At 48.5% G+C, this 14436-nt stretch overlaps 1 protein-coding gene and 1 non-coding gene across 3 annotated transcripts in view; both read right to left on the reverse strand.

Moving 5' to 3' along the window:
- Positions 1-14436, reverse strand: part of LOC144159045 (voltage-dependent calcium channel subunit alpha-2/delta-3-like) — a 163592-nt gene that overhangs the window by 117214 nt on the left and 31942 nt on the right. The window lies entirely within an intron of this gene.
- On the reverse strand, positions 7809-7881 carry Trnat-ggu (transfer RNA threonine (anticodon GGU)). Its single transcript has one exon. It is a non-coding gene; the product is annotated as a tRNA-Thr (tRNA).

Raw genomic sequence — 14436 nt, forward strand, 5'->3', positions numbered from 1 at the left:
AGGGCTGGATTGATTCACCCTACCATAAGCAAATAACTACTGAAATATTAACTTAGTTCCTTCATATATAAACAAAGCTTTCACAATTTCGATGTCTACGGTAGGGGTAATTTTTTCCCCGCGCTGTATACACTGTACAGTTCCTCTGTAATCGCAAATTCTACCCCAATGTCGCGCGCCGACGTCTTGGATATTTGTAACGCGAGAGACAGCAATACATTGTAGTGGGAGGAGGAGGAGAGATAAACGTTCAATCGAGCAGTCAATGTTGGGTTGAGCGCCGGGCGGGGGGCCTCCTTAGACCAGTAAGGCGGCCTGTCTCGCGCGGTCTACGAGATGATGTTCGTGATCCGGGTTGGAGCTGGTCAACCGACCCTCCTACTGCTCAAATGAGGGATTGGGATTTGGGGCAAGGGACGGCACTCCCATACCATGTGGTAGAGAGTACATGGCTCTATGCAGAATTTACAAGTGTATTTTTACAATGTCGGATGCATTGAGTGTAGTAATGTACCATGTGGAAATGTGTTAGTTTGTAACTGTCTGTAGATTACCGTGCCTTCGCGAGACATGTTGAGATGTGGAGGCGGAAAAGTTCTTCGTCCCAAGCGGTAGTGGTCCTGGATGTCACTGTACCTTCTGGGGATTATTTCTCGTGATGTGCTTATGGAAGGACTAGCTGACATCCCAGAAGGAGGCGCCCGGTGTGTATGAGCTCGGGCTGCGCCATGAGCCGCCTCATTCCCTTCCAGTGATGAATGAGCCGGTATCCATATGATGTAAATGTCGTATGTAGTATACATCAGGGTAAAAAACTAGTTCTTTCGGTATTACTAAGACCTTGCCAAAAATTCGCGTCTGCGATAGGAAAAGACTACCGCATTGAAAGAAGATGTTCACAAAAAGGAAAACGAAATAGCACCCACCGCGGTGCCTCAGTGGCTAAGACGTTGTGTTGCTGAGCCCAAAGACGCGGCCTCGATTCCCAGCCGCGGCGGGCGCTTTTCTGATGGAGGCGAAAAGCGAAAACGCCCATGTGTTCGAGATCTCGGCGCACGTTAGAGATCCCCAGGAGGTCAGGATTCATCCTGAGCCCTTCACTACGGTGCGTCTCAACGCCTGTGAAGCGTCGATGCTTTAAACCTCCCAATCAATCAATCAATCAATCAATCAATCAATCAATCAATCAATCAATCAATCAAATGTAATAGCGGCACGGATTCATGAATTGACAACCTCGAGGCCACAGCCCCCCAGAAACGCCTCGCCTTGGCTATCCACTACGACGGCACAAACACAAATACAGGAAGTTATATCGCGCAGAAGTAGAACAGGATATTTACGCTGAAAGTGCGGAAGAACCGTAGGCTCCATTAAACGTATTATGTTCTTCTCGGGCGCTTCTAAATGTGTGGCGCTCGCTTCCGAAAATTACCCCGGCAGGCATCGATCGGAATCCACAGCGGAAGCCGGAGCCGCTGGCGAAGTGTCTCTCCTCTTCTTTTTTTTTTTTTTTCTTTTTTTAAGCTTATCGCGCAAAACTGTGCACGAAAGCCTGCTGCGGTTGAAAGGACTGGGTAAAAACAATATTGGGCGGCGCGAAAGGGCGACCTGCTGTGCGCCTACTGCAATGCATCTTGCACTTATGGCAGCCCTAACTCTATGCAAATGTAATGGAGTTCTTGAACGCGCCCCAGGGAGCGCTTAGAAGAATACGCGAAGTGGGAATGCGGAGAGCCGGACTTCGCAAGAATGGGCAATATCGGTAGGCGTAGGTCGATTCGGCTGACTGCGCGTGCGCAATTATTAGCATTTGTCGGCTGACTGCCCATGCGCAATGATCACCGTTGGTTTCGTTTTACTGCGAAGCAGTACACAAGGACATTTTCGTGTCCGCGTCAGCAGAAGACACCCAGGCTACTTTTGGCTACACAAAGAAACATCCCAGGCTTCTACTGGCTACTGGCTACACCCAGGCTACACAAACAATCCACTGGCACCGTCAGGGGTCGAACCTGGGCCCGAAGAGGAGTGAAGCGAGAGCCCGTCGTCTTGCCGACTAAGCTACGCCCACACGTGGAGAGGGGAGACAGACGGTGGTTTAGATACAACGTCTAGGGAGGGGGAGGGCGCCTTTTGGAGGCTACACGTGAAACAAGAGTGAGGGGGGGGGGGGGGCGGCAGCGAGAGAGGCGACGCCATAGCCGCGCGTGCCGCCCTCCTCCTCACCCTTCGAAAAACACTCCTCTCCGTTTTACGCTTCAGCGTTCGGGACGCCGCCCCGGCGAATACCAGGTTATGGCTGACAGGACCTGTGTTTTCACTCTTTGTAGAGCCACGTGTGTGAGTTTAATTGACGCCGCATGGGCAATCGTTGTGGGTGTCGTTTACAGCTTTGCATTCCAACCACCTTCACAGCGTAGACTGGAGCTATTTTTTCGTTTTGTTTTGTTTTTTCGCACGGGGTTTTCTGCGTGTTAATATAAGACGCGCGCTTCTCCTCCAAGGAGTGAGAACTCAACTCCTGATGGTGCCTGGGCAGCAGTTCCAAATCAAGCGTTAGTCAGAAATACGTGTATAGTCGACTCTCGATAATTTGAAGTCGCTCCATTGGAAGTCTCGGTTAATGGGAAGTGGTGTTCTGATCCAGGCAATTTTACGCGCAATTCATTTGGAGAATTCGCTGGATAACTCGAAGCTAAAATCATTATATCGGTAAATTGGAAGTTATTTCGAACAAAACAGCGTCAGGGTGACTGTCATTTCTCGATAAAATTCAGACGTTTAGCTCTCAAACACCGACGTGCTCGCCACTATGTCGGCGTCACTGCAACTGAGACAGCGCGCAGTCGATAAAGCGGCAGAGACTCGGGCCCGCGTACTCACCGCTCTCTTTTCAGGCCATCAACCTTCTCTGTTGCGCACGACACCATGTGAGCAGTTTTACAAAATCAAGAAGGGTTACGTTTTGCGCACTAATAACCACGCTTCCCTTGTGCTTTTTGTTTAATTGGGAATTCAGTTAATTGGAAATGTTTTTCGGTCCCCGTGGACTTCGTATTAACGGGAATCGAGTGCATTTCAGTCGATCGTGCCTTGCTGCAATCAGTGTTTTTCTTCCAACTTACCAACAGCCTTGTAAAAAGAAAATGATGAGGAAGATGCCAGTGATGAGCAGGAAGGCAAGGAAGAAGCGAAATAGCGAAACGATGAGGAGGATGATGCGGAGGAGAATGTAAAAGCAGTGGAGAAGTCCTCTTCTCCGTTTTAGTTTGCGATTCACGGCGGTTCTGGAGAGTCTATGACAGCTACCCATAAACAGTTTAAACGAAAATGCGCAATATGAGGGAATAGGAAAGAGAACATCGGCTTTCTTTTTTGGCGGTCCCCATATTTTTTTCTGGCGGACCATAGAGGTGATTACATCGCCGACACACCTCGCAAAGTCTTGTCGCAGTCGCTTAGGATTGCGTGAGCCGGCGTCCTCGACAGGACAGCGCGAACAGCCCAGAACGCACGAAAGAACCAAGAAAAGGAAAGAATATGCTCCCGCGCGTGCACTCTTCTGTGGAGTCATAATATTAGCAGAGTATGAACTACGTATCTGCGCCACGTTCCCGTTAGGTCGAACATTACGCGCGCGTACACGTAGGCAAGGAAAATTAACAAGAACGAAAAAAAAAAAAAAGCCGCAAGGTTCTGCGGCCGCGAGCGGAGTGTACGCGGTTTACCGCAAATGGGCGCCGATTTCTCGGCGCGACGAAAACCCTCCGAATAACAAAAACAGATGATGCGTCCGTGTTTCCTCTCGCCCGCGGGGACATATTGAAGGAATGCCTCGTCGTGGAGAAGCTAGGGACATCCTCTTTTTATTGTCTTCATATTTCCCGCCTCAACCCATGATGGGGCGAAGAAGCGCCCGAAGCGCGTCGTCAGCAGCGCTATACACGACCGCTGTTTATAACGGTCACCTCCTCCATCCCAACAAGACCCCGTGACACCCTTTCCTCCCCCCTACTTCTCCCGTCCGCTTAAAACAAGGACTTTTCCAACGGTTTCCTCGCCTAAGCCTAACAACCGTCACACGGCAATCGCGCGATCCAACTGTCGACGCCCGCGAGGGCTCAGCGGTCTGCGACGTACTTCAGAGGTGAGTACATAACGGCGATCTCGCGGGCAGAATTTGAGGCTCGTTTCCCCCATCCTTGACTTCTTGCCAGCAAACGCCGCGAGCTCTCTCATTACTCTTTCGCTCGAGCCATTAAGTTTCTTCGCAGCGCACGCAACGGCTCCGCCGCAGTGGCTCAAGCGCCGCCTCGTGGATAGAAGCAAGAAGGCGTGGCCGGGCGGGTATTAAAAGAACGCAACGTCGACGAGAACAACAAGACAACAACAGAAGGGAGGCTAGTTGTTGCAACGCTGCTCGCTGGGAGAACGGAGGAAGGAGAGAGAGAGAGAGAGAGAGAGAGAGAGAGAGAGAGAGAGAGAGAGAGAGAGAGGCCAGACGTCGTCACACTCACAGCGGCGATAGGCTAGAGTGAAGGAAACAGGAATAAAAAGGGAAAACTTGGGTCGAGAGGGGAAAACAACGGGGAGGAGGGGAAGAAAAGGGTTGCTGGTGGGGGGAAAAGGCGCGACGTAATTTATCCGTCGCGGCGGCTGCGCACGACACACTGCAGCAAGCGCGCACACGCCGTCGGGGCAGCGGACAAAGTTCGCGCTCCTTACAGAGATTGCGAACGCTCTCCGGTGTGCGCTTTTTTTTTTTTCTGTTATCATTATCTCTTCTTCGGCAGTTTTGTTCCCTCACGTTTACCTTTTTTGTGTTGCGCATAACCTCCGCCTTTCCTGCGCGCTCGTTCCGCTTCGATTTTTGTTTCGCACCACCAGAAAGGAACTCACGTTTTCACCCCTGATGTTGCCTATGGCGCCTTAAATATACGCCCGTTCGAAAATTTCGCGAAAATTTTATAACCGATAAAACAAAATGGCGTCCGGAACAGGTGAGTAGATATGGAAGAGATGTGGGGAAGTAAAGCGATGGAAACAAAAGACAAAAAGTTGTCCTGGAGCCGGGTTCCCATGAAGCAAGGTTACGGATATCCCAGCTTAGATAGGGTACGAAAAACAATACCGACTGCGTGAGCAAAATTTAATGAGCAATATTTATTTATTTATTTATTTATTTATTTATTTATTTATTTATTTATTTATTTATTTATTTCAAAATACTGCAGACCAGACCATCGCCGAAGCAAGACAGAAAATTTGCGATCTTCCACTTCATATTTTCACGAAGCCAGAGACGACGCAGTTGCCTTGAAGGAAAACACGTTTATTGAAGCGAACTTGTGCTCCCCTAACAACTCAAAGAATACACAGGCGGCGAAGCAGCAGTCACAAAGTGACGTGTGCGGGCGAGCGTCGACGAGCGGAATGCCGTGGCGTCTGCACTGCAGGCTTTTATCTTTAGGCGCGAGTGTTTCTGGAAACGTCGATTTACACCCAGAACATTGTAGATCAGAGAAGATTATTAAGTGCGAATGCACTTCTTAAGCGACCCAGAATCACGCGTCCACCGCCGTCCGTCCGTCCGCACCACATATCCACTTAGGGCGATTGGCCAAGAAGAGTTCCTAATTTCTTTAGCACATACCCACTTAGGGCGATTGGCCAAGTAATCTGAATCACGCGTCCACCGCCATCCGTCCGTCCGCACCACATACCCACTTAGGGCGATTGGCCAAGAAGAGTTCCTAATTTCTTTAGCACATACCCACTTAGGGCGATTGGCCAAGAATCGGGCGTGAGAAGGGCTAATGCACCCGCTTAAAGGAGTACTGACACGAAATTTCAAAGCTGAGATCCGCTCTAGCAATCAAGTACAACGACAACACAAATAGGTGTCTGTGCATGGCACATACCCACGTGGGGGATTGGCCAGGAATCGGGCGTGAGAAGGGCTAATGCACCCGCTTAAAGGAGTACTGACACGAAATTTCAAAGCTGAGATCCGCTCTAGCAATCAAGTACAACGACAACACAAATAGGTGTCTGTGAATAAATGCATCTTTCTTTCTTTGTAGTTGTGTGTGCGTGTGTGATCTCTCTTTCGCGAACATTACCGAACCGCGCAAATTCAACTCCTGCATTCGCACTTTCACATTCTTCCCCTCGGGGAAATGCGGGGAAATTTTCTGGGCTAGTGACGTTATGACGAAAGAGTCTGCTTATCTGAATGAAATAACAGGTGCGGCATAAAAATAAAGAATGCAAGACGCGCTTCGCTTGACACAGATAACAGAGCCGGGCGTGGCCGGGCAGTAAAAAACAAACAAACGCCTACATGGTTCGCGGCAATATAATACAAAAACAACGGAGATAAAAATCGACGCGAACGAAAAAGACAGCAATCGAAACATCTAACATGTGCCGTATACAGTCGGAACTCCAAGCCACCAAAATCAAACGCGCGACACAGCCAAGTCGCATAACCAAGGTCAGAGTGTAGCAAGCTAATTAAGTGGATGTATCCGATGTTACAAATTAAGCAGAAGTAACAAATGCAGTTGAGCAAGCTAATTAAGTCGGCCTACACTGTTATCCAGGCATGTGTAGCATATGCTACAGCTAGTCTTGATTGCTGCTTTTGCCTCCCTCTGTTGTAACACAGGGTAATGCGTTGAGCCTTGAGGTTGTACCAGGTCAGTGCCCTACTTTTTGCAAGCAACGCCACCTCACGGTAGAGACCGTTATAGTCTCGGCCACCGAACGCGGTTCTGGCGCCATACGAGCCGCGCTCCACGAGTTGCTGCATTACTACTTTACATCGATTCGGCTACCGCCGAGTGAAGGACACGCAGAGGCATGTGATAACTGGGGTCGTGATCGGCGAGTGAGACGTGGCGCGTCTCTGCCTCTACGCAAACATATTTCTGTGACTGCCCGTGCAGCGAATGACACGTGACCGAAAAATCTTTGCAGCGTTCAGCTCAGACATCGCATTCCTATAGCTTCGAGCCCTTTTTATGCAAATAACAGCAGGAAAAAGGAGTCGTACTTGTCAAGCTGTGACAATACTTGCTACATCTGTTCAAGGCTCAACCTCTGCCGACATCGGCACATGGATACAAAAGTGGCTGGCATGCCCTGAAACGTCCCCCTGCCCTTGTATAACGGCGGGAGAAGTGCAGTATTATTTATGCATAGTGCAATGCGGTTTATTTGGAAGTCAAAACGGCCGACGGTCAGACAGTATGGAGGCGGTCCTTGCTCGAGCACTGGAAGAAGCGGGGCAGCCAAGCAGATCGTGATCACGGTGAGCATGCTGTGCGCTTGCTGCGTGTCCGGGTTCTGCTTGGGTTTTTGCCTCGGCTTGAATCCTTTGACCTGAAGGTCTTGCTTTCGTTACAATACATATATATATATATATATATATATATATATATATATGTATATATATGTATATATATATATATATATATATATATATGTATATATATATATATATATATATATATATATATACATATATATACATATATATATATATATATATATATATATATATGTATTGTAACGAAAGCAAGACCTTCAGGTCTTGCTTTATTTCAGTCTTTATTTCAGTCTTATATATATATATATATATATATATATATATATATATATATATATATATATATATATATATATATATATATAAGACTGAAATAAAGTTTGGCAGCCAACAAGAAAACCTCGGAAAGCAAAGGGGAAGATATGGTGGGTTATTGAAACAGACAAAGAATTTGGAAAGTGGAGAAAAAATGCCCGCCAGGTGGGATTCGAACCCACAACCTCCAGAATACCGGTCTGGTGCGATAACCACTACGCTACCGGCGGGGCGATTTTTCCCCTCCACTTTCTGGGGTATTTATGTCAATGTAATTTTTTCCCGTGCTTGGGGGTGGTAGCCAGCGCCACTCTGACTTCTCGGGGTGAAGGGGACCTTCTTTTCAATCCCCGCGCCGTGCCTCGAGTGTCTACGACATGTCGAGAGTGGTCGACCAGCGTTGAACCCTCTTAGGCTTCCTATGCCACCAAGACTGCCAGAACAGAGGCCCTCGCTATGCATTAGCGAATCAGAATAGGAAATGAGGGGCTCGTTGAAAATAAGGCAGAAATAAAGTTTGGCAGTCAAGAAAACCTCGGAAAGCAAAGGGGAGGATATGGTAGGTCTTTGAAACAGATAAATAATTTGGAAAGAAAGTGGAGAAAACCTCCCCTTTGATTTCCGAGGTTTTCTTGACTGCCAAACATTATTTCTGTCTTATTTTCAACGAGCCCCTCATTTCCTATTCTGATTCGCTTATATTATATATATATATATATATATATATATATAGTTGAGAAAATGGAACTAGATGAAGACTGCTCCTCTAGTCGAAACGTCAGTGAACCACTGTTTTTGTTTGTAATCGTGAGTCAACCATTTTCGCAACTATTTCTTTTGGCTCCTCTAGAAGTTTCTTCTACTGCATGCATATATATATATATATATATATATATATATATATATATATATATATATATATATATATATATATATATATATATATATATATATATATATATATATATCATACACGCACGCCAAGGTGCACTGATTACGTTCGGTCGCACTGCATCTCGCACGGTCTGGACGGCCCCACCGCTGTTCCCGAAAATCGCTCAAGCCTCGAATCACTATTTGGCCCAACGCAGTGTTGACGGTTGTCGCAGCCCATAAAGCGCCTTCCCGGCTCTCCCGGAGCGAACGGTTGCAATTATGCAATATTGCTTAACGGGCCATTGCAGTGCGCACAACGCCGCGGTGCACGCCAGGCAATAAACGCGGCTCGTGCGTCCGCCGCATTAGATGATTCCCTTTCGGGCCCTGTTTCGGAGCCGCGCACGGCGCGAGCAATCGAAGCAAAAAATCAGTGGCACAACAAAGAGCAGAAAAGGAGATTTCGCGCTCGCATACGATGTTCAGCCTGAAATTTGGATAACGTGCATATGTGAGTATGTGCATATGTGAATATGTGAAATGCGAATATGGGGAAGTCTCAACACGGATAAATGCGAATATGGGGATTTGTGATTGTGGAGAATTAGAAAATGTAGTTATGGGGAAAGTGAATATGGAAAATTTTAATATGGTGAATAAGATTATGGGAAATATGAGAATGGGAGAAAGATGCTGTACGTAAAATGCAAAGTAAGTCGCTATAAACCACTGGCCGGAATCGTTTTCCAGGGAAAGCTGGTCTTTCCGGTTGTAATGCTGAAAGCTGCGATGCGGTATGCATGTCAAATTTCGCGCCGCGAGCAAGGCAAAGCTGGGGTTAAAGGAACTTAATTCTCCCCTATTAAAAGCATGGATGCGCATAAGGCAGTTATAACTGTGTTACTCAGGACTTCGCTCCAGATGGTCTTCGATGGTCCCTCCAGGTGGACTTCGCTCCATATTTTCGCTCCGGATGGTTGACGAGGTGGGTCGCAAAATATGATATTTTGCGCAGCAACTAAATTTATACTATCAAACTTCACAGACATGCTGCAACCGGTATTCTACGAGGCAGTGTTCTGATACCAATCTTGTTGATTTTAATGGTGGTCAAGCCACGGCAACACCGTTCGCGACGTACACAATGTTCAGTTCATGTTTTACCTTGCAGTTTTAGATGCAACGCATTTCATTCACTCGCCTTGTCCCTCCATCCATCCGGCGTTGTCGGCGTCCGACACGCGAAAAGATGATGATAATGAAGAAGATTATGATGATGATGATGATGTGGGCAAGCACCCACAAGGGGGGATTGGCCAGGGCTAAATTAAATCTTATGCTCTTGCTTCTGTCATTCCTGCGTGGCGGCGTCGGCGTCCGCACAGCTGCGCCTCTCCTCCTCTCCTCTCTCCGATAGCGAACTGAGCATATAAGCGGAGTTCCGCGCTCCGGCGCGCTCAGTCGACGGTCGTCTGTGCTTGCGCTTGCTCTCTCTCGCAGTACTCGGCGACGTCTTCATGCGACAGTCCCTTTAGTGAATGGCATGCCGCGACCCACTACTAGCAACATGCCAAACAACGTACCTAAACCCACAAATGCATAGTCTCTCATTAGCATGTGCATGTGCATTGCATGAATTGCATGGTGAAAATTTAAAATTACGCCCACCTGCCCATCGCGTGAGAACCCTTGCCATACACGCAATCAACACAACGGAAACGCCAATGAAACCCCCTTGAAGCGTTGCATCACACCAGGGTTCCCGCGAGGGGAGGTGGGCGTAATTTTCTTATTTTACATTTCTTTCACGCTGCCCGCTTCCTAGCAGAACACGTTAATCAACGCGAAAGCGAATGCTCTTGACAGCTCGCACTTACACGAAGGTGGATGCGTATTATCTTGCGAAGAAAAGCGGTCAGGCAATACAAGCGCCGTCACGTACTCAATGGACGCTGCTTATCCTGCTATGTTAGTAAGACTATTACGTAATGCATCTTTACGTACCCAATTATGCCAATGAAAGAACTAAAGAAAAGGTAAGCCAGCCACACGCACCCGTCTTCCATCCGCACCCCTTCGCAATTTCGCTTGGAATAACTGCTCCAAAAGCATTGACGCAACACTTTGTCTTGTCACTGTTTAGCCAAGTTTTTTTATTTGTAGACGTTACAATAACGTGATACCCTAGCCATATTAGCTTCGCTTAAAACATGGAAACCAAAAAATACCGGGCCATCTCCACTAACGTGAAACCTAGGGAGGAGCGAAGCATGCAGTGTATCAATGCTTTCAAATATTGTGAGTCTCCCTCTCTCGCCACAGGGCGCGCGCCGATCGGGCCCGGAAGAAGCGCCGGTGGGAGGAGCGATCGCGCGCTTGCTGAGGCGGTGGTGCCCTCTCTTGCGTTGAACTGGATTTGAGCAATTTGCGTTCCCCATCTGCCCCTGTCTGGGGTAGTGGCAGGGGTCAACGCGAGCGCAGTGCAATGCCCGCGCCTCGCCCTGGAGGCTCGTCCTCGAAAGGAAACTTTCATAATAACCGATACAAAGACCAGCTGTAGCTAAATACTACACGGGTCACCGAAAAACAACAATAGTTCCAAAGATTTAAATGGAAAAAATACGAAAAGGTTTTTCGAACAGGGAACCATGCATACTACATGATGTATCACCTTCACCACCCTACCACACCACTCACTACAGCTCTCCAGAGTTCACTAGTACACACACTACTATAACCACCGTTACAATGAGAGATCACTATAGATCACAACACCGACAGTTCACGACAAAACGTCACCATCAGTATAACAATCAATAGGGCAGAGTAAACACTTCTATTTGCTTGTTTACCACACGGATGAACCGAGTGGACCACCGCTGGAGGAACTGCTCTTCCTCCAGCGCGGGGAGCTCAGCCTCCAGAATACTGAATAGACGACAGCGCATCTTTCCTAGCACTGGAAACGCGAACTTTTGCGGCCGCGCTCTGAGCGCTGCAAAGCCGCACCTTTTCCAGATGATCAGGACACCAACGCACAGCACAAATAGAACAAACGCGTCGCGAGGTAGTGAGTGCGCCGAGTTTGTGTCCAAACCTCCGTGTAAACAACTTCCAGTAGGTCTTTGCAAACCGGCAATCGAAGATCACATCCTTCAGGGTTTCTCGCAGCCCGCACTGTGGGCACCTGTCAGAGGGTGCCACGCCCCATGCTGCGATGCGGTAGTCTCGTTTATTGGGGCCATGGAGTCGTCGTGCCTGCTGCTGCACGAGAACAGATGCTGGAACTGCTCCACGAGACGCACCAAGGGGCCTCTACAATGAAGGCGGTGGCTCGGGCGAGTTTCTGGTGGCCAGGACTGGATGGGGACATCAAATAAATGGCGAATAATTGTCCCACGTGTGTACAATCTAGGCCTATGCCCCGGCGAAGCCACCTCGTAACTGGCCGATGACTCAGGAGATCTGGTCACGGGTGCATGTTGATTTGCAGGGCCACTGAATGTCGAGACGCTTTTGTTGGTGGTGGATTCGCACACTAGGTGGATAGAGGCAGTCGCCATGCCGTACGCCGCGGCCGAGGCTACTATCACAGCGCTGCGCGAGCGCTTCAGCCAGTTAGGTATAGCCAGAATGGTGGTGAGCGACAATGGAACACTGTTTACTTCCGACGCGTTTGCCAAGTTTCTGGCTGGAAACGCCGTCAAACATTTGCGTACGGCACCTTACCACCCGCAATCAAACGGTCTAGTAGAAAGGACCATTCGGACAATCAAGGATGGTTTGAAGAAGATTCGGGTGGCCAGTCGACGTACGTGTTTAGCGAGGCTTCTTTTTAACTAAGAACACCTCAGGAAGACGGGCACTCCCCGTCCTAGCGGCTCTTGGAATACCGAATTCGGTCGCGCATCGACACCTGCCTTCCCCCGCCTGTGTCTCTTCCTTTCTGTACGCAGGGGGACACCGAAAGTACGCCTGGCCACGGTGACTGTCTGAGCACGCAATGTCCGCGAAGGAGCATGCTTGCTCCCAGGAACTGCAAAAGGAGCAACGGGCTCTCGCATGGTCACAATCCAGACGGATGAAGGTGAGCTGCAGCGACACTTGGATAAAGTTCCCACACGTCAGAGCCCAGCCCAAGTGACGAAGGCCTCTTCGAAACGGGCACCGTCGGTGCAAGAAACAGCGTTGGTGCCTCCTGAGGAAGAAGCGGTGCTTGCGCATCCAGTTCCTGGTGAAGACAACCTGGTTCCACGACTACTATGATCTCGCCGTAACAAGAAACCAATAGACCGTTATGGATGATTGTTGAAGGCTGACATAGCAAACTTGGAAGTTTGTTATCGTGACGTCAGTACATCACGTGGTTTTTCCTTTCCCTGATCCACCGCTGTAAAAAGGCCAGGTTCGCAAAATAAAGCGTTTAGTATCACGGCGACCTGCGTCCTGTTGTTATCGTCCGGCCGCCCTCAGTCCTCGGCGGGTGCAGGCCGGATAACACGATATGAAACGCCGACAGCACCAGCCCCGAAAGGGCTTCGCGCCTAAAATAAATAGGCCCATAAAAGTCAAACACACGGATGTTCGTTTGTTGACATCTAATGTGGGTGCGGGCGTTCTCTCCATCTAATGCAGCATCCCGATCTTTCCGCATCCTTTTTCTATCCCTACCGGCATCCTTTCCACCCCACTGTTTTCGCCGCCATTCAAACGAGCTACTACGAGGCCAGCACCTCCTTTAAGCGCTCCCTGCACACCGCAAACTTCGTTTCACTCCCACGCTTCCTAATTACGAACTTCCGAGGGCCCGTCGTCTTCGCTGGAGCTAATCTAGGTGAGAAGACAGTTTTTTTTTTTTTTACCTTCTTGCTCCGCCGTGTGCCTTTTCGCGGCCATCGCTTGTGAAATTTTTTCCAAGATTCTCCCTGAGGCAGCCTCAGCAAATTCGCACGCAAAGTAGTAGAGTGGAAATGCACCGTTGTTATCTGGGCCCCAGTCGGCGTTCATTTAAAACCCCCGCAAAAAAAAAAATCGTGCTGCACGTAGATATTCTCTCGCGTTCCTGCTATCCGCAGAAAAAAAGGCTTCCTTCGCAGCCTCCAAGATGATAATGGCCACCAGTGGAGTGAGTACTGCTCAACGTGCTTGCTGCACGGAAGCCGACGTGTGTAGCGTCGCAGAACAAATGAACTTGTTTGTACAATGGGCGCGGTGAGTCGCGCTTTCGAAAAGGCGAGTGGTGTTTTATTACGGGGCCAAGCACGCCGTGTTCGTGCTTCCTTTGCTTCGTCCTATGCATTAGCGCTGTTCCTCTATTCAGCGTTGTATAACTCCGCGTCCTGTGCCACAATGGGTTGCCCTTTGTTATCTATATAGGGATAGCCCTGGATTTCCTTTTTTGCGTCGAAATCTCACCAAGCTCCATCTGAATTACGCACCCACGTACGAACGTGCGTACGTACGCACACACGAACGAACAAACGAACTAACGATCGATCGATGGAACGAACGCACATAAGCACGCACGCATATCCTTTTTTAGAAAAAAAAAGGTTATCAGTTTAGTAATCTCGGCCTATGCAGGTCTTCGACTACGAATGACAACACGCATATATCCATGATTACCCCTCGTTTCTGCATCCGTGAGGATTACAAACAATCTTAGGCTTAACGGAAACTAGCTTTACCTCTATCTCGCACTTTATCTCGCCCTTTATTTATCTATTTATATCGAACAGTTTTGTTTTTTGTTTGTTTTGCTACTGCCAGGCAAGCACGGGGAAAACTAAGCCCAGACTAAAATAGAATGGTTACTGCTGCAAACACTTTTTTCAGCCGTCTTCTTGCAGTTTTAAATCACCCGTTGTTAGCTTTACTTTGCCGCTTTGTTTAAACCGGAACGATGGGAC

The sequence above is a fragment of the Haemaphysalis longicornis genome, unplaced genomic scaffold, assembly GCF_048455015.1.
Source record: "Haemaphysalis longicornis isolate Haplotype H1 unplaced genomic scaffold, Haemaphysalis longicornis Haplotype H1 scaffold_10, whole genome shotgun sequence".
NCBI lineage: Eukaryota > Metazoa > Arthropoda > Arachnida > Ixodida > Ixodidae > Haemaphysalis > Haemaphysalis longicornis.